The sequence below is a fragment of the Triturus cristatus genome, chromosome 5_2 (genome assembly GCF_964204655.1).
Source record: "Triturus cristatus chromosome 5_2, aTriCri1.1, whole genome shotgun sequence".
Lineage (NCBI taxonomy): Eukaryota > Metazoa > Chordata > Amphibia > Caudata > Salamandridae > Triturus > Triturus cristatus.
The window spans coordinates 1076565431-1076585584 of NC_140588.1; the positions used below are offsets into that span (position 1 = coordinate 1076565431).

A 20154-nucleotide genomic window follows, 5' to 3' on the forward strand; every position below is an offset into this window, starting at 1 on the left:
TTTAACATTGGAACACCTCTCACCATTGTCGAAGACGCGGTCTAGACCCTAGTGGAATAAGTCTGAAGTCCCTCTTTGGTCAGGGCATAACTCTTATGCACCAGGTGATTTCTCTGGGTTTTTGTATTTTAACCACCCATCCTTTCATCACACCAGCGAATTCAACAGATGTGGCCAGCCATCTGGGCCTTCTTAGTCCACTCTATATATTTAAAAGAAAACGAAGGGCCTCGGTTTTCAACTGATTAACCCTTTACTCAGATGGATCTGACCGAGGGGAAAAAAGGAGGGGGGGGGGGGTAGGGGGGGAACAATAGATTCTATGTCAGGACCAGAGGCGAGGATTGTGTTCAACTTTCTTTATTAACTACACTCCAACAGCTTCAACTTGTATGCAAAAAACTTCAAGTCCCATGATCCTTCAGTCCGGGGACACCCGTAGTACACCAATCAGCTGCTCCCACGGGGCTACGAGACCGTGCTGCTGCCAACACCTTCCTCTTTCTTTTCCTGCTCTCCGGCAGAGTTCAGTGCTTTTTCCCCTCGCTCGTCAGGGTGCGGGATATTTACGCTTTAATTGATCTAGTTATGTTTTTTTTCTCATTGTGTAACGCAGTAATTAAGCCCTGTTATGCGCGAGCGCGCTGTTTGTTTTCCTTGTTGGTGTTGACGCCGTCATCTTGTATGCGTTCAATGTATTGTACCATAACGCGTCTTATTCTGCCTTTGCAGCGATTTTCTTTCTTTTGGGGCCGCGGGAGCTCTTTGCTCCACTCGCTGCCCCAGTCTGAGGTGCTTTGCGTGGTGCGCGCCTGAGCCGGCTAGGGGGCGCGTGCAGTCTCGTTGGTTCTCGTCACGATCTGAGGCGGCAGAACCAACAAGACGCATTCTACGGCCCTCTTAGCCTCCGCGCCACCTCATACTCGTGGAAGCCCTGACGCCTGTTTAAAGAGGTCCGAACTGCCGGCTCCCTTACGCCTGCAGATCGCAGGTCTGTAACCAACGCCGTAAGGCGATCTTGGGAGTATACTTCTTTTCTTTTGGCTTTGCAATTGCGGCAGGGAGCACTCTTCCAGGGGCGGGCCAGAGTCTTTGTGACACCCGTTTTACTGCAGGGTGAGTCGCCCCTTCAGGCCATATAGGACCATTGCTAGCACAATTTGGGGTGCCCAAAATTTGTAGTGCCCAAAATTTGTAGTGCCTTGGCGCACGCCGGCTTTTCCCCACAGAGTGATTTTAACTAGCGCATAGAGCGCTTGGCATTATGACTGTTGGCTGGATATATCTCCGATAATGCCAATTATGGAGGAGTACACTGAAGAGGAGTCTATCCAGGTACTACCTCTAGAGAATGAATTTTGTGACGCGGGGGATGCCTCCATCCACCAGGCAGTCTCAGCTGCCATGGGACCGTTTAAACGCCGTAATATGCAGTACGCCTACGCCATCCAATCTCAACGCCCCCAGAAGAGGAAGAATCGGTCTGACATGGACCTCAGCACTTTTGAGCGCCTTAAGGAGTTTCTAGCCAGACCAGACGGGGATTCCCAGAGCGTTCCGCTTGAGAGCCCAGGGCCCTCCTTCATAGAGGATGATGAGGAAGAATATGCGGAAGAGTCGGCAGAAGAACCAGGCCCCTCTAGACCGTGGCATCCGGCGGAGACCCCATCCCCAGACATTCCTAAGGATAGTGAGTCAGACATGTTGGTCCACCCCTGCTCATCGGAGTAGACTCCCTCGCCTAAGGTGGCGGTGTTCATAGCCGGACGCTTGCAGAAACCCTTGGATAAGGAGGTGCTGGCTTGCCTTAGGGCAGAGTGCCCACGACAAGCCCTAACAGGCAAAGTGGCGGTAACTCCGGAAGTTGACCAAAAGATGGCAACTTTTCTCCAAAAATATATTCGTATCCGAAGAAAGGGATCGGCCGATCCTGGAAATTTTGCCACGATAAGCTCCTGGATATCGCAGGCCCCCTCACTATAGTATTAGAATTGGCAGAGGAAGCTAAGCTAACGGGTACTCCCCTATCCCAGAAAGGGTGTCAAATTGGGCCCAGCGAGCGTTAGTCTCTTGGCAACGCCAACTGGGCCCTTTCTACCGAAAGGAGGCGCTCCTTCCTCTTAATGGTCGATCCCAAGTTGGGAGATCTGTCCTCTTCCGAGGCAGACGCCGTAGCGCAAGGTGGCCTTTTTGGTGGGCCATGTATAAAAGAGCTCACAAAGTTTGTCACGACGTTCACTTCTTTGGACACGGCTCAGTCCAGTATTAAGAAGATCTTTCACCCCAGAGTTTTTTGTTGGGGCCGGTCGCCGAAAAGGGCGGCAGACCAGCCGTTTCTACACGCAAGGTCCTCAAAGAGGCACGGGCAAAAAGACCCAAGATCAAGGCCGCCAGGAATTTTTCCTATCCCGTAGAGGATTCAGAGGCCGCGGTGGCAGAGGAGTATCCAAAGCCAATCCGGTCCTAACTCAGGCGAGCCTTTCTCATTCTCAAAACCATATGGTCGATGGCAGGCTGGCGGTTTTCGGTCACAACTGGCGGTTAATTACTTCGGATGCTTGGGTACTCCAAACCGTAGAGGGTTTCCACATAGAGTTTTATGGTTCCCCAGTACAGGATACTCGCCCTCTGGTTTTTGCTCATGGTCAAGCACAGCTCATAGATCAGGAGGTAGCTGATATGTTGCAAAAGGGAGCAGTGATACCCTCTCACCTTCATCCCTGGGGATTTCTAAGCAATATCTTCCTGGTGGACAAGACAGATGGGGACAACGTCCAGTCATAAATCTAAAAGAGTTCAATCAATGGCTCCTCTATCGCCACTTCAAAATGGAAGGCATTCACCTTCTCAGGGACCTCCTCCAGCCAGGCGATTGGATGGCCAGGCTGGACCTAAAGTGCTTAGTGGTTCCCATTTTTACCCCACATCGCCGCTTCCTACAGTTTTTGTGGAGAGACCAGATGCACGAGTTTGTCTCACTGTCTTTCGGGCTGTCCTCTGCGCCCTGGTGTTTCACAAAACTCCTCAAGCCGGTAGTGGAAACATTGAGGGCGAAGGGTTTCCGCCTTATCATATACCTGGACGACATTCTCCTGTTGGATCAATGTCTCCACCGCCTCGCCCAGCAGGTACAAGCTGCAGTAGACCTTCTCCAAAGCTTGGGGTTTATAATCAACGCCAAGACGTCCGTGCTAGTGCCTTCCCAACAAATGACCTTCCTGGGTTTCGTAATGGACTCAGTTTCTCGAACTTTGAGCCTCCCGGCCCAGAAAATGACCAAGATCCTCAGGGATTTGAGACGAGTCTTAGCCCGTTCTTCAACCTACTCGCTTCAGATTGCCCGCCTGGTGGGTCTAGCCTTGTCGATCCAGGCGATCTTCCCGGGGCCACTCCATTACAGGGCCCTACAACGCCTGAAAGCCTCCCATCTCCGCAGGGAACTTCAATACTCCGACCAGGTTCCCCTGACGGAGTAAGTGTGCATGGAAATGCAGTGGTGGCTGGACCACATGGACGCCTGGAACGGCAGGACCATTTTCGGTTGCAAACCGGACTTGGTCATAGAGCCCGACGCCAGCAAATCCGGCTGGGGAGCTCAGTGCGGGGACTACTTTACCGGAGTAAAGTGATCGACTGACGAACGCCTGCTGCACATCAACTGCCTGGAACTAATGGCAGGCTCCTTCACGATCCGATTTTGGACGAAGGAAAAGGCTTCTTATGCGGTACTCAAGATGGACAATGTCTCGACAGTCAGATACATACATAAACCACCTAGGAGGGACGAAGTCCAAAGCCTTGGCAGATCTGGCCAATGATTTTTTAACATTCTGTCTAGCCCACATCTCAGTAACGGCAGAATATCTTCCGGGAGCCTCCAACGTCACAGCAGATTGGTGCTCCAGGAGTTGGGAGGACATGAGCCTTAGGCAGCTCTCCCTGCCGCAGTTTCAGAAGCTCCACATCCTGTGGGGCCCATTTTCCGTGGACCTGTTTGCGTCCAGGTTGGACCACCAATTACCACGGTTTTTCAGCTGGAAGACGGATCCTCTGGCGACAGCAACGGACGCCTTCCTCCAGGATTGGGCCATCGAGACGGGGTGCGCCTTTCCCCAGTTCGCCATGATCATGTGGCTCACGGCGCAGGTTCGATGACAACGGGCGAGGGTGGTTTTGATCACCCCGTATTGGAAGTCTCAAGTGTGATTTCCAGTTCTTTTTTAACTTTGTTGGGATTCTCCAATCCTTCTACCCCGCGATCCTTTTGTCCTGAGCGATCCTCAGGGGGCCCCTCACCCACTCATCCAGCGAGGACAGATGCCCTTGGTAGCTTAGCGGATTTCGGGCATCGTTGGAGAGTCTCAGGCCTATCGACAGACGCTCGAAAGCTACTGGGAGCAGCTTGGGTCGATGGCAGCAACAAACGCTATAAATCAGCATGGACCAGATGGGTCGGTTGGTGTCTTTGAAACAGTCAGGATCCCAAGACGTGCGAAGTGGTAGCTATTGTGAATTTTTTGGCCTCCCTGGCAGCACAAGAATTTGCATATAGGAAGATCAATTCCTACAGATCAGCAATCTCAGCCGGTCACCACCTGATTTTGGGGGCCCCCGTGGGGGGGTGGGAGGGAGGGGGGGGGGGGGGGGGGAAATCACTCTCTGGTTTGCACATTGTTGCGGGGGATAAGTCTTTCCTTTCCACCAGAACGCCGATATTCCTCCCTATGGGATGTTAATAAGGTGTTACACCTTTTCCTGTCTTGGCAGCCCAATAGGTACCTTTCACATAAGGAGCTTACGGCGAAACTGGCTATGCTCTTGTGCTTGGTATCCTGCTGCAGTGTCCCCGATGTTAGAGCTCTGGACATTACAGGTCGAATTTTTACCCCCGAAGGGGTCACTTTCCATATTGCACGACAATCTAAGTCGGATTCGAGACTGGTGTCTTACCCGGCGTTTGATACATGCCTGAAACTGTGCGTGGTTCGCCGTCTAAAAGAATATGAAGCCATGACTGAGGAGACTCGTCCTCCGGGGGAACAGTTGTTGATTTCCTTAAGGATCCTTTCAAAGCGGTGTAACCACCTACCATAGCCCGTTGGGTTAGATGGGTGATGCGGGGATAAACACCTCGCAGTTTGGCTCGCACTCAGTGAGGGGTGCAATGGCTTCCAAGGCCTTTTCACTTGACACCAGATTGGAAGACATCCTGAACGCTGCAGATTGGTCCTCAGATTCTATGTTTAAAAGATTCTATTTTAAGCCAGTCGTGCATATAGCGTCATTGGTGGTTGACAAGCTTTGAATGAGCATAATCCTTGTCTCCGGTCCTGACATAGAATGAAAAATTTCCTAGTAAGCATGAAGGAAAGTTTCAATTCTATCAAGGACGTGGAGACGAGGATTATTCCCCACCCAAAGCTCCTTGAGACCTAATCCCTCCCGTAGTACAAGTGCACGAAATCTCGTCAGGTCTCTTCACTTTTTCATCGTAAGGTATAAGTAGATATCTCTGAATTGGTTGTCTGAGTCTTTTTTCTCAAACATAGGTTACTTGATACTTCGCTTAGTGACTGTGATGCCTTGCCTTGCATAGATGGTTAACAATATTTGCGGAGACTAGAGTTATTGGTGTTAGGTTTCGTTTCTCCTAGGCTCTGATGGTTCCAAGATTGAGTAACAGACCTCTCTAACTTACAATGTCGCAGTCAAGAAAGAGGAATGGTGTTGGCAGCAGCAGCATGTCCTCGTAGCCCCGTGGGAGCAGCTGATTGGTGTACTACAGGTGTCCCCGGACTGAAGGATCATGGGACTTGAAGTTTTTTGCATATAAGTTGAAGCTGCTGGAGTGTAGTTAATAATGTTGAGCATAATCCTCGCCTCTGCGTCAATACAATTGAAACTTTCCGTCATGATTACTAGGAATTGCATCACTGTCCCACATTGAAGGGCAATACTATTTTCAGAAGAAAAAAATAGAGTCCACTGCACCAATTTGCCAAGGAAGGTGGTGATATACGGCGATTGTAGGGACAGTGAATGCAGCACACGGACAGTGCTCCGAAGTAATACCAATAAGGAAACAATCTTACTGGTCAGTTATCTCGAAGAACATCTGTGCATAGGCTCAAATAGCATGCACATCAAGAACGTGAGACCCAAGTTAGGGTCCCACTGTGGCATGATAAAGGGCACAGAAAGAAGCATGCATGTGAGCCTCTTCAGATAACTCATCACAACCAGTGACTTAAACAAGGATTGGTCAAGCAAATGCAAAAAGCTGAAAGGGCCAACAAATAACCTAAGAGTGCCCGCTGCAAAGACTTGCAGGTCCAGTGACAAAGCAAACATCAGATTGCTTAGCCTGAAGAGGATCAATCACACTGTCTTTGCATCGTCTTTGCATCAGGTCACAAACTTTATGATTGTCAATTTTCTCATGTGGTGCACCTTTGCTTTGATTTGATATATTATAATAAATCTATTTAGTAGTTTATCTCCAACAGTAAGATTTCTTCAAAAATTATTTTTTATTCCATTTTCATGTTATGTAGGACATACATCATTCAGTTCTTGTAACTCTACAAACAGAACAGCCGATGCGTTTCGTCCTGATACAGGACTTCTTCAGGTCGCTAGTTAATGATGGGATACGAAATATTGTCGTCCTGAAAGGTCACGAATGACTTTGCATGGGGGTATTATCCCGTCCAACAAGTTATTGTCTCAAGGATACTGGAACTAGTATTGGTCCAGGTTTCCAACAATTCATTGCCACATATAAGCCGCAATCAAGAATGCCACGCACACCAAATCAATGGGAGTACTTTAATTTGTAAAATCCGTCCCGACTAATAATTATCCAATATCCTTTTCAGCATGAGGCATCTCTAGAAGAGTACAAATTATGGCCAATACCAAACAATCGCAATCTAATAGTTGCGGTCTGCAGCGGTCACCGGGAAACGACGTAACGGTCCAAACGCTCCCTGTATGCAGGGCTGCTTTTCTACAAATTTAAATTAAAATGAACACAAATGTATTAAATCCAGAGCACTTTTATAGTCTAGTTCACTCGCAAAGTTTAACTCTATATAATGAGCACAGTCACTCACCCTCTTTCGAAAGTATTCTTGCATGAAATGCCAACTCTAGCACTTTACAGAACATAAATATTTTGTATCGAAAGAAGGGAAATTTTAGATTAAGTGGAGAGCAATTTAAGTAGAAAGTTAAACCACCCATAAGGGTCAATGGCTCAAAGCACGTGCTGTGAAATGAATTCATCATCATGGTCACTCCTGGCTGGTGAACGTTTTTAAAAATGTTTAACTAAACTTTCATCAGATGATGGTGTAACTACCTCATCAGACCTATGCTGCCTGAAAGCACATCCTAGTGAGCTTAAATGGGCAATGGTTCTTTTGAAATATACAAATGTCAGTAAGGAGCATCTCTTTAGTCCTCCAGTGCATTTGGAGGCCAGGACATGTTACAACATTAAAAAAAGGCACCAAATGACCGCATTATCTGTCTTTGCAGACAGATATTTATCTAGCCCAAAAACCCTCAGTTAGGTTAACGTCGCCTACCTTGGGTATCCCCATGGGTTTTCGTATCTTTCATTTGCAAGACCCTGCACTTAGAAACAATTTTAATAAAGTACAGGTTAAGATGTAAATATTTATTAGGGCCAATCTGTGGCTTAAAAAAGTATATAAAGGGGAGGTTTTTGTGTATGCCCTATGAAGACGAAATGCCCTATTATCCACTATTACCTTTATATTTTTGCCGTACAATTTTAAAACCTTTGTTTTTGAAATATGGGGTCTACATGATAACTATTTCTTATCCACTTAGCGATTCTTGGAGGTTACAGTTGGGATGGGTCACTTTTTAAGTCCTCTGAGAAATGTGGATAATGTAATGTGTTATGATGGGGGGGGGGGCGCTAGGTAGCGCATGAGCAAAATGGCCGCACTGATGTGAGGCTCTTGCAGCTCAGCGCCTTCATCCTGCCATTAAATCCTGCTTTTTGTACCCTGAATCGCTCCAGCTGTGGGAATGTGGAGACAGAGATCCGGTGCCCAGGTGGCCAAGTTTGGTGTGTGAAGTGTGACGACACCCTGCGCTGCTGCCAGCTCATCTGAGCTGCCGCAAGAAGACCCTGTGTGACTTGGAGCGGCTGCTGGGCTTGGCTAATCACTCGAGGGCCACGGCGCCCATGTGGTTGATGGGCCGCACACCGATCGCGCTGCAGAAAAGAAATTGCGGGTGAGTGAGGCGCAAAATACTTAACACGCGCAGCTGACTCAGCCCTGCAAGGATTGTGGGAGGCATCGCGGCACTTGAGAAGATAGACTGCCTACTGTGAGCTCACTCCCTTGACACTGAATGCTGCATGCGAGGGGAGCGTTTTTCCACTGCCAAAACAGAAATGAAGAGCACAGCCGCGAGGAACACCCTTAACTGGTGGCAGGCGGCCTCGGCCTTTAACTATGTGGGAATGCATGCTAGGGTGTATGAACCCACTACTCCTCTCCTTCTTGGCGAGCCAGTGATGGCTACAACTGCTGCACTCTGCCACAAACCGCGATTACTGTGTGGGGCCTAAGCGGAGCGCTGGAGACAGTGGTTCGGCCTGCGGGGTAGATGAACTGGCACCCCGACGTTTCATACTTGCATAAGTGGCGCCGCACTCATTGAATCTCACAGCCCCACTGTTCTTGGCGTTGCGCACCTGTGGACATTGCTGCACCACCCCCTTCAAGGGTGCAGAGCCTTTCCCCATCCATTTGACCGGTACTGCTGAGAGCAAGTAGTTCCACTGACAGACGCGCCCTTGGCCTGGAGTATGCTGTGCTGCCTGATTAGTAGTAGAGTCGGGCCACGCTGGGAGCTCCCGTCTCCTGCAGTGGTATCTAGAAGGGGCCTCAGCCTGTTGAAAAGCGTGAATAGTCCGCTGCGCCTGTCGACGACGAACCAGATACCCCCACACGGCATCTACACTCTGGAGACCAGCGGCACGGCCCACGAAGTCGGCCGCTGCTCCACAATAGCCATGGGGACGGCGGACACCAGGCAGGCCCGTTTGACATTGGAGGCTAAAAATGTGGGACGAACACAGCAGGAAGATGCCAGGGGGAGTAACAACGCTGCTGCGCGGCTCACCCCATCCCCTCCGGAGGATGACATGAAAGCTTTGATAGTGGTGCGCCAGAGCCTATCCACCATCGCAGACAAAATGGATGCCAGGACTAATAGAATGGATGCCATTGTTCACAATTTGGACGGACACGAAGATCGCATCCAGGACACTGAGCGCCGCATTTCCGATGTGGAAGACCACCTCCGGGATGCAGACCCATGTGGCGCAAATGTATAAGCTACTCAAGATAATAGCTGCGAAGAATGAGGACTTGGAAGGGCGAAATTGCAGAAATAATATTCACGTCCTTCGTATCCCGGAGAGTACAAACACGGGCAGAATGGAGGACAACATTAAGCGGCTGCTGTCAGGCACCATTGGCGCTGCATCATTATCTCCCCACTTCATCGAACGGGCGCATCGATCCCTTGGGCCTAGACCACCGCCGGGAGGCACGCCTCGCTCCATAATTGCGCGTCTCCTAAATTATCAGGATCGTGATGCCGTCCTAAAGATAGCACGGGAAAAGCGCCAACTTGAATACGACGGAAACAAGTTTACGATTTACCCAGATTTCACAAGTGCAGTACAGGAGCAACAAAGCAAGTTCAACCCCGCCAAGCAAAAGTTGCGCCAGGCCCAAATAGAATACGCTCTAGTCTACCCTGCGAAATTACGGATCACGCATCAGGGCAAGCAATCCTTTGTCAACCCGCAGCAGGTAGATTACTTCCGGAAAAGATTGAAACGTCAGAACAATAGCACTTCTAGGCCGGACATGACTCCTGGTGGGAACCCTGAGGACTCAGACTAAAAGTGAGGAAAGTACTTGTGACCCCCGGGGATTCGCAACCCTGGTATACCAGGCCTTGAGTGAACTGTAACACGTTTGAAGGGGGCCTGAGACCGGACACCTTTCCAGCGCCATGAGGGCAACGGCAGCCTCGCATTTGCCTAGAAGGGCTCCTAAGCAGGGAGCAACCACCCGGTAACAGACTATCAGGTCCGCCGTGAGGGCAACGGCTCCATCAAGAAATTACATCCCCCAGGCTTCCCTGTCTGGCGCTCGCAGGTGACGTCAGTGGCAGGCGTCACCTGCCTACATCTTCGCCGCACGCCTCCCGCAGCGCGGGACGCGCAGAGCCCGGGCCCATCCTTGCCCGTCATCGGCAGGAAGAGGCAGGGCTGGGCCGCCCCTCTAACACTGACTCCGTGCCCCCGGACACAAGGATACGTGAAGTCTGCTCATTATCACTGTGAGTAAGCATCGATTTGATAGTACTGTGTAACTAGAACAGCACTAGTAGTAACTACACAAGGATTGAAGTCCATCCATGTTCATTTGGGGTCATATGACTGCAGTACGAACCAGTCGTAAGGAGATTGGACTGGCCCTCTTTCCACGTGCAGCCATTGAGGTTTAGACCAAAAGAGAATTGTGATTGTGGCCGGAGTAACTCAGAAGGTATAAAAAGAGATACTGAGTCAAGGAGGTGGTGATCAACGGGGGTGCTGAAGACTCACACGGGTGTCACGGGCAATTCTGTAAGGGTCTGTTGAGTGATTGGTGGGAGTACAAGTTGCCATACACTGTCTGGAGATTTAAGGATAAGACAGAGACTGTATGGCAAGTACAGTCAGAACACGTTCAACCAAATCCAAACTAAGGTTACCCACCCCGTTAAAGCCGTCCTCAATGGAAGACGGCACATTGCCCCTACGGGTTCAACCCGCGGCAATTGACCGCATGTTACAAAAAGCTATTGGGGCGGTCTCTAGTGAAATCGAACACACAGAGACGCCTATCCCTCACCCTATCATTCGAATTATCGATCCCAACACAGGTGATAGACTGCGAGAGAGTGGAAACTTCCCCTCCCCAAATTCAAGAGTCCAGTGTCCTGGATCTTCCATGTGCCCAGCAGATCCTTGAGGGGGATACGGGGGATCAAACTACAGGTATATTAACAGAGGCATGCAGGAAACGTAAAGCCGGCCCAATGAAAATCAGATCAAAGAGACCCAAAACTGGCAATGCCCCGTTTACCACGAAAATTAAACCTGGGGTAGGGAGGGAGGCTGAGCCTAAACAATATGCAATCCCTCCAATCTGGATGTCGCAAATAGTGGCTGATCTACAATTACAATTGGAAACGTTTATAGTCAGCCAGATTAAACCACTTGTAAGCAGGCTGGATAAGATAATTAATGAAGTAAAAATCAGGGATAGGGCATATAAGTCAGCAACTGATACCATTAGTATCACCAATGCCACCGGCCCCAATCGAGCACCTGCGTTAGAGGGACAATCTAGTAACTTAGAGGAGGCACAAGCACAAGCCATACAGACATCAGTACGAGAGGCTCATACAATGCAGCAGACTAAGCTCGTAAGCCAAAAGGGGAAGGATCAGCAAAAGGGAGTGCAAGGGCAGGGCTCACGTGCCACACCAAGGGATCAATCAAGCCCCTCGAACATAGTTTAAACTAATCAAGCGACCTGTCAATCAACGAGTGTGCCTAGGCTAGTACCTACAGTTTCCCTCCCAACGATAAATCTACCGCCAGAGGCGTGCCCATTAGTAGTGATTCTTGCAGTGGTTAAGGGAGATCAGATGGAGTCCCATCAGGAATTAAAAAATACGGTCATACACTGGCTGAGTTGTAATAAACCTTTGCCACAGGGGAAAGATGGGGAGATCCTTTTTGTCAGAAGGGTGAACTGGCTTGGCAACAGGCATAAAGACATTACAGGAAACTGCATCATTATTAATTTCAGGGATAGCAGTGTAGTTAAATACATTTTAAGAGAGGACATAGCAAAATATAGCAGGAATATAAAACCCCTGCCCTTGGATTACTTTTATCCCCGTCAACTTGCCCAAAATGTGGAAAGACATTATGAGGGTGGACAAAGGGAGATAACTCGCATAAATCCTCATGCAATTCAGGGATGTCAGGGACAAAGGCTGGGGACGTGGGAAGTAGGCTCGGCTAGGTGGGAAAATAGGTTTACCCCCCTTATGTCCCTAGAGGATAATGACTGACTAACCTATTCTTCTGCCAAAATGTTACACCAAAGAAATAAAGGGAAACTTAAAAATCTGGGGGATGAGGCAAATGGACTGTTGAGCATATTACAGGAGGTCTCCCCCCACAGTCAAGCGGCAAATTAACAACATAGACCAGTTAGCATTATCATGGGAAATAAGAGAGGTTGAGTCCGCTGATCAGCTAATTGCCCCCAGTGGAGATATATTATGCCCCAATAGAGTGGAAAGTGAGATAGAGGAAGGCGAAATATTTCAGGGCTACGAGGGAGAAAGAGGGGAGTCAAGGGCGACAGGAGGCTTAGGCGGGGCACAAGACATTACTCAGAGTTCGGGTCAGGCAAGGAAGTTAGAGGGTGGTCTAAATATTATTTCCTGGAATACGGCCGGATTGGCAAGTAAGTTTCATAACCAGGAGTGGAGAGAATATATCACAAAATTCGAGGTAATAGGTCTCCAGGAAACCTGGGTGACTGATAATAGCTCTTTTCACATAAAGGGTTTTAAAAATTTTTTCATTCCAGCCCTAAAATCCAGTTCAGGCAGAGCCATGGGGGGCTTGTCTATATATTTGGACTTAAGGGTGCAAGGCAAGTGGTCAAACATATCAAGCCCATCCCGTAATGTACAGGTCGTAAGGTTTGAGGGGAAGGGACTTGGCATGATATTATATAATATATATAACCTGGGTGATGGTAGAGAGGGAAACGACACCCTGGGAGCGTTAGACTCTATACTGAGCAAGGACTACCCATACACAAATAGAGCAACGCACCCATCTAATATAATTATGGGCGATTTAAATATCCATTTATGCCCATTTTTGCTTCCAATAAGCTCAGATTGGTCACGCTGCCCCTATAAAAAAGGTCCCCATTTTGCCCATACACCAGAAGGTAGAGACCCGAGCAAGCTCCTGATTAGCCATAACATGGAACACACAATAGATATGATGACTATGGAAAGTGACGGCACCCTCCCCCCGACTTTTAAAGGGAGAGGGTGCTCGTCAATCATTGACTATTTTTTAGTCTCTAGGCCTCTTAAGCACTGGATTATAGCGGTTGGAATTGAGTGGAGCTCATTTAGTGACCACAATCCCTTAACAATGAAATTACTGTACCAGGTCTTACCCAGGACATGTATAGTGGGGGATATCATTGAGAGGGCGACAGACCAAGGTAGGCGACTTAAGTGGGCTAAGATTGAGTGCACAGCATTTTATAGAGCCCTGATTGAGCAAGGGAAACAGCCCATTGAAGAATGCCTTGACCCAGTAACTGAGGGGCCACAACTATTAAGCGCATTTGGGAGGATAACCAGTTTGGTTGATGGGCTTTTAACAACACGAATCGTAAAAAGAATCCTAAATCAACCAAGATGGTTCGACAGTGACTGCTCACGGGCCCTTAGAGAGTTAAAAAGTTGCCTAGAACAGAAACCCAGGAACACAGACAGGGTTACCCAATGCATAGCAAAATATAAGGCCGAGGTCAAAAGAAGGAAATTTGTTCTTCAGGGGGAAGTGTGGGCCGATCTAAGGGAGGCAGCAGAAAGTAGGGATCTCTCAAAATTTTGGAGCATAATTAACAAACCCTGCTTTCATGATAGCCATACCCCGGAGGGTGGTGTTAGTATCCTCCCGGAGCAGTGGGTCTCACACTTTAAGAGTTTGTACAATCATGAAAAGGTGATTGTTTTCCCTGAGGAAGGTGTTACCCCGCAGGAACAGTTGGTCAAGTTCACCCTAGCTGAAATATCCGTGGGAATTAAGGGCTTATCTAAAAATAAGGCACCAGGCCCTGACGGGGTACCACCCGACTTGTTCATCAGTAACGTGGAGTTATGGGCCCCATTAATGACTAGGGTAATTAATGCAGCAATCATGTTTGGTCTGCCGCGATCCTGGTCAACTGCCATTATCGTCACTATTTTTAAGAAGGGCAACAGGGATAACCCTCAGTGTTACCGGCCCATCTCACTGATTGATGTCTGGGAAGGGTAATCCTTAATAGATTAATTGAATGGACCGAGGAGAATAATATCTCGGACATTCAATATGGATTTAGATCAGGGAGGTCAACCAGTGATCAATGTTTGAACCTATACATGCTAGTCGCCAAGTATACCAAGACAAGTAATGAATCCATTCATATAGGGTTCATGGACTTGGCGGCTGCCTTTGATCATGTAAATAGGGATAAATTGTAGCTAATGATGAGCCAACTTGGTATTGATCAGGGTTTGATCACAATTCTTAGGGAATTACACAGGGACACCACAGCTAGGGTACGTTACAACAATGAAGGGGGCCTCACTGAAGCTTTTGTGTGCTCTAGCGGAGTGAGACAGGGGTGCATTCTTGCGCCCTTTTTATTTTCTCTATATTAACTTAGAGCAGACCCAGATTGTTTTTAATACTGACTGCCCGAGAATCGGTATGCGTCAAATTTTATTTATTTAATTTATTTAGCGATTTATAGAGCGCCTGGTGACCAGGAGGCATCCCCGCGCTATGAAATCAGTGGAGATCTGAGGGGAGGGGGAGGGATACTATTTGGGAAAAAGGAAAGTTTTCAATCTTTTACGAAAGAGGAGGTGACAGGATTCCAGACGCAGGCTGCGAGGAAGTGAGTTCCATCCTGAGGACGCTTTGACCGCAAAGCGTCGCCCACCGGTGCGTACCTTCCTGAATCTAGGGACAGTGGCCAGGCGTTCGTTGTCCGAGCGCAGGAGTCTGGGAGCTTTGTAGGGGGTGACCATGTCTTTCAGGGCAGCTGGGCCTACACCGTTGATGAGTTTGTGGGCAGTGCACAGAGCCTTGAATTCTACCCTCTGGCGCACAGGAAGCCAATGTAGGGCCTTGAGGGCAGGCCTGGCCGAAGCTCTGGGGGGGGGGGGGGGGGGGGGGGGGGGGGAGACTCATAATGAGCCGCGCCGCCGCATTTTGAGTGCGTTGAAGTTTCGCCAAGGTGGATTCGGGGGCACCGAGGTAGATGGCGTTGCTGTAGTCTAGCCGGGCAAGAATGAGACCCTGAACCAGTAGTTTTCTGGATAGGGGAGGAAGAAGTGGAAGGATCTTGCGGAGGGATCGCATGAGTCCAAAACAGATTCCTGCTGTTTCATTTCCATTCCAGTTCCTATTTATGCAGATGACGCAGTTTTGTTAGCCCGTACCCCGAAAAGCCTACAGATCTTAATTAATGGTTTTGTGAAGTTTATGGGAACTTTAGACCTTTCTGTAAACCTTGGCTAATCATTTGTAATGATGGCAGGCAACAAATCCCAGTCTAAGTTCATACACAGAATTGGGACCCACACACTGGAAAAAGTACAGATCTTCTCCTATCTAGGGATATTGTTTGATGAGAAGTTAAAATTTACATCCCTGGTAGAAGAGAGATGCTGAAAACTAATATCTTCAAATGGTGCAGTAACTAGTTACGGGCGAAGGTTAGGACTACGGTCTCCAGAACAAGTAATGCATTTGTATAGCTCCATCTGTTGCTCTAAAGCTCTGTATGGAGCGGAAGTCTGGGGCTTTGTAGACACAAAACAACAACAGCGGGAGGAAAATAAAAATTTTCGGTCCTTATTAAAAATTCCCCAGAGTACTCCAGCTGTCATTGCCCATAGAGAGCTAGGGAGGCCATATATTGAAGACATGGTTAAGTATAGACCCATTTTAGCTTGGCTCAATATTTGGACAAACCCAGAAGCCAAAATAAGTAGGCTAATATTGAGTGACTGCCTAGGGAGAGAAAGATGTATGAACATACCTTGGCTCAAGTATGTCAAGACTACTTTGGAGAGTCTGGGCCATATAGAATTCTTCACCAATCCGTCAGTAATTAGAGCTCAGGATAAACCCATGTTAAAAAAATTGTTCCTGGCTCAAAGAAACACAAGTAGAACATTGGAAGAAGGGACCAAAGGGTCAGTGAACGCACATAGTCTCATTAAGACTACTGTGGGAATGGAACCTTATCTTTACTTAATGTATAATGCACAGGACAGATTTTTAATATCCCGTTTTAGGCTCAATCTTTTACCATATTTATTAGCTGATCCATTAGGCTATACTGTTTCGATTGAGCAGAAGGGTGCCTGCGGCTGCGACAACTTGTCTCCGCAGGACACCCTTCATTTTGTATTTTTTTGCTCTTTTTATTCCATTCCAAGGCGAAGTTTTTTAATTAATATTTTGAAAAGGGCCAACCTGACTCAAGCTAAACCAGCGCTACTGTTTTTACAAAGGGCAGCTGACCCATTGACTTTGTGCTGTATATTGAATTTTATTAAAGTCGCACTGAGATTAAGAGTAACTAAAGGACAGGCTTAAACTGATTGCCAAGAAGCTATGTACCCCTCATGTGATATGTACCCCTTTTCTCATCAAGAGTTCTTATGATGCGGATTTAATTATCTTTTTAAAATTTTGTATCGTGTATATATGCTCTTTTATGGTGTTTTTAACAACCGAATAAAGAACTATTGATTGATTGAACTGTAAGGAGGGTTCTGAGCTGCTTGCTGGGGATTGTCTGGATGATATGGTACAAGGGCAAACTCTGAGGGTGAGAAGGTACCGTGCTTGCCCCTGGACGTTCCCCCCCAAAGGTCGTGCCCCCCCTTGACTTTTGTGGATGTTTTAACTGCAGAAGCTACATGTGGGTGAGGGGATGTTGGAAGGGGGAGGGAATGCATGTTCTGGCATGTTTGGGACGCTTCAGTGGGAGAGGGGAGGGAACGGTTTGTTCATGAAAGTTATGTGTAAGACAGGATATATATCAGACACACGGTTTCGAATCTCGATGCGACGTTCATTGATCTTTCCCTTTCATTTTTTTTTTGGAATGGCTAACTCAGTGGAACTAAATTTCCTAACTTGGAATGTCAGAGGGCTGGGGGACCAGAGAAAGCGCATATTACACATTTAGTTTCCTGGAGCATTACATATTGTAATGCTCCAGGAAACCCATCTCAGCCCTCACCATAACCACACCTTTGCATCCAAATGGGCGGTTCATTGAACCTTTTCATCCTACTCCTCATACTCTAGGGGCACGGCCACACTCAAAGAAAAACACTCCTTTCGTGGTTGCTGGCAAGGCAACCGTTCGACAGGGATACTACTGTACAGTGTGAGGGAGACAAGGCCCTGAATCGGTCACTAGCGTGCTGTTATGGACCCAACATAGATGCCACTGAGTTTTTCACAGTACTGTGGGGAAAAATACTAGAAATCGGCTCCACTCATAATATGGGGCGGGAATTTCTATGTGGCTCTAAATCCTGAAAAAGATAGGTCTAATCCCACGGCACATCATACTAGAACACAAAACGCATTGCAAGGAATCATGAGGGACGGTGACCTGATGCATGGCGTCATTTACACCCTCATGCTGGGGAGGGCACACACTTCACAGCACACACTGCCTCATGGGCTAGATTAGATTGTCTCATATCCTGGGGTCTTGTACCTAACACTGCTTTCAATCACGCAACTAGCCCACACCGTCTGACCATTCTCCTGTGCGAATGGTAATCTCACCTCTTGGAGGGGGCCTTCCGTGCATGTGCTGGAGGTTGTCGCCCCTTACGCTGCTCGATGCAGTGTTTCACGACAAATTAGAGCAGGAAATAACCGACTTCTTGCAACAGAATCGGGGATCTATTGACAGTGTTGAGACAGTTTGGGAGGCTTTTAAAGTCACAATACTTGGTTTTTGCATCTCAAAACAGCTGTGGCATCTTACGGGACATTCGGCGCATCTTACGGGACATTCGGCACACCTTACAGAAGCTGGAGAGGGAACTCCAGGTCATAGAAAATACACTTTCACAGAGAGCTGATAGCAGACTACAGAGGAACCTCCGGGATAAACTTAGAGTACACGGACACCGCAGACAGGGAGGCTAAATTCAGGGGAAAGTATTGGGTGGCCAGACGCTACGGGGAGGGAGAGAGACCAGGCAAGGCATTCTGTCGCATGGGACAATTTATCGGAGATACTGCAGCGTATGGGCTTCCCTCCAGTGTTTCTTTCTTGGGTCCATTTGCTTTATACTCTCCCTTCCGCCAGGGTAATGATCAATAGCCACGGCTTTCCACCTAGCAAGGGGCACCAGGCAGGGATGCCCCCTTTCCCCCCTGCTATTTGCCCTTGCGACTGAACGCCTGGTAGCTAAGCTTCGCCAACACCATCAGGAAAGGGCGCTACGCTGCTACTTGTGCCAAATCCCGATTTCCCTCTATGCCAATGAGGTTACCCTCTACGTTCGCGACCCAAAAACTAATTTAAACCCACTACTGCGGGAATTTATCATATTTGGGAAGCTTTCGGGGATACAAATAAACTGGGGTAAGTCGGAAGTCTTCCCTCTTACGCCGGGTGCTGGGCAATTCCCTTTGGACTTCCCATTGCAGTGGTGTGACTCGGATTTGAGGTACCTGGAGATACGTATCTCCAGGGATCGCGAGGAGTTAATGCGGCTTAACTATGGCACTGCCCTTAATCGTATTGCTGACAGCGTGACTATATGGATCGCATTGCCCCTCTCTATGGCAGGTCAGGTGTCTGATAAAGATGGTTGTGGTCCCACAATTGCTATACCTAATCTTAATGTTCCATACCTCCCCGGCAGGCATTTTTTTAAAGCACTGAGGTCAGAGATGATTAGACTGGTCGCATACATGCCACAGGTCGCGGCGGAGCATTGGTTAGCTGACCCTGTCCCTCTTGAAGGCATGATCTATTCTGCGATACAACCCAGAGACAAAACGCTCACAACACTCACAGGTACGATAGCGGCCTGGCATCGCATTCTTAAGTTGCACAAAGGAGCGGGGCTCTATTCACCCTTACTCCCCCTGGTATACCACCCACTCTTACCATTATTGCAGGAGCTGGGATTTCACAAATTGCTCACCTGACTAAATATTACAACGTGGGGGGACCTGTACACTAATGGGACGTTTAAATCACAGGAGCAACTGTTACTTGATACTCAGCCATCCCCTCTGGACCTATTCCTTTATTTACGGCTCAGGCAGGGGGTAAGACATTTCCCCAGATTTCCCTCGGGAGCTCCCCACACTTACCCACCTGCACATGGTTCTGCAAGCTACATCACCGGGACACGTTGTCTCCAGACTATCATACCATCCATGCTCAGCGTGGCACACAGCCCCTTGCCCCTCCCATACACATTGGAACTCAGAACTAGGATTAGAGCTCACGGATGTCCAGTGGGACTATTTACAGACGAAGCAAGTCTCAGCCAGTAGTAGGCTCCGTATAACAAATCATACATTTTTACACAGACGATTACACCACAGTTAAAATGTATAAATACAACTTGAAGGAGTCCAATTGTAATGACAGATGCAGATGCCCAGGAGCATACTTTTTTCATCTGGCCTGGGATGTTCAGTGGTACATGAGTATTGGGGACATGTATTTGAGGCCTTAACGCAGATGACAGCCCTTCCTCTGGAGGTCGCTCCACTGGGCACTATTGGGCCACACTGCGCTGGTGGCGAAACCCCACCGTCGCTTCGTATCGCTTGCGCTGCTGATGGCGAAGCGCCGTGTCGCCTGCAGATGGGGCAGGGCGCCAAAGCTTCAGGGCTGGCTTTGATTTAACATACAGTCAAGAAAAACTGTGCACTTATGCCGAGCTGCATCCTTTTTTTTTTTTTTTTTCGCCCCGGAGACATTTGGGATCCATTGAAGGCTTACCTTGCTGCCCAGCCTACTGACATGCCTGAGGAGGTGTGATCTCCATGTGCAGTGGCTCCTTGTGGTGGGTGGTGACGACATGACATACTCGCCTATTATACGGATAGGAGTGGCTATATGGTAGCGACTATAAATTCAATGTTGTATGGAACAGTCTTATGTATGCACGACGTGTCTCCCCATTGAGCACCCAAGGGATGTGAAAACTGAG

At 48.3% G+C, this 20154-nt stretch overlaps 1 protein-coding gene across 7 annotated transcripts in view; it reads right to left on the minus strand.

Annotated features, from left to right (window-relative positions):
• LOC146829696 (uncharacterized) overlaps positions 1 to 20154 on the minus strand; it is a 462485-nt gene that overhangs the window by 18692 nt on the left and 423639 nt on the right. The window lies entirely within an intron of this gene.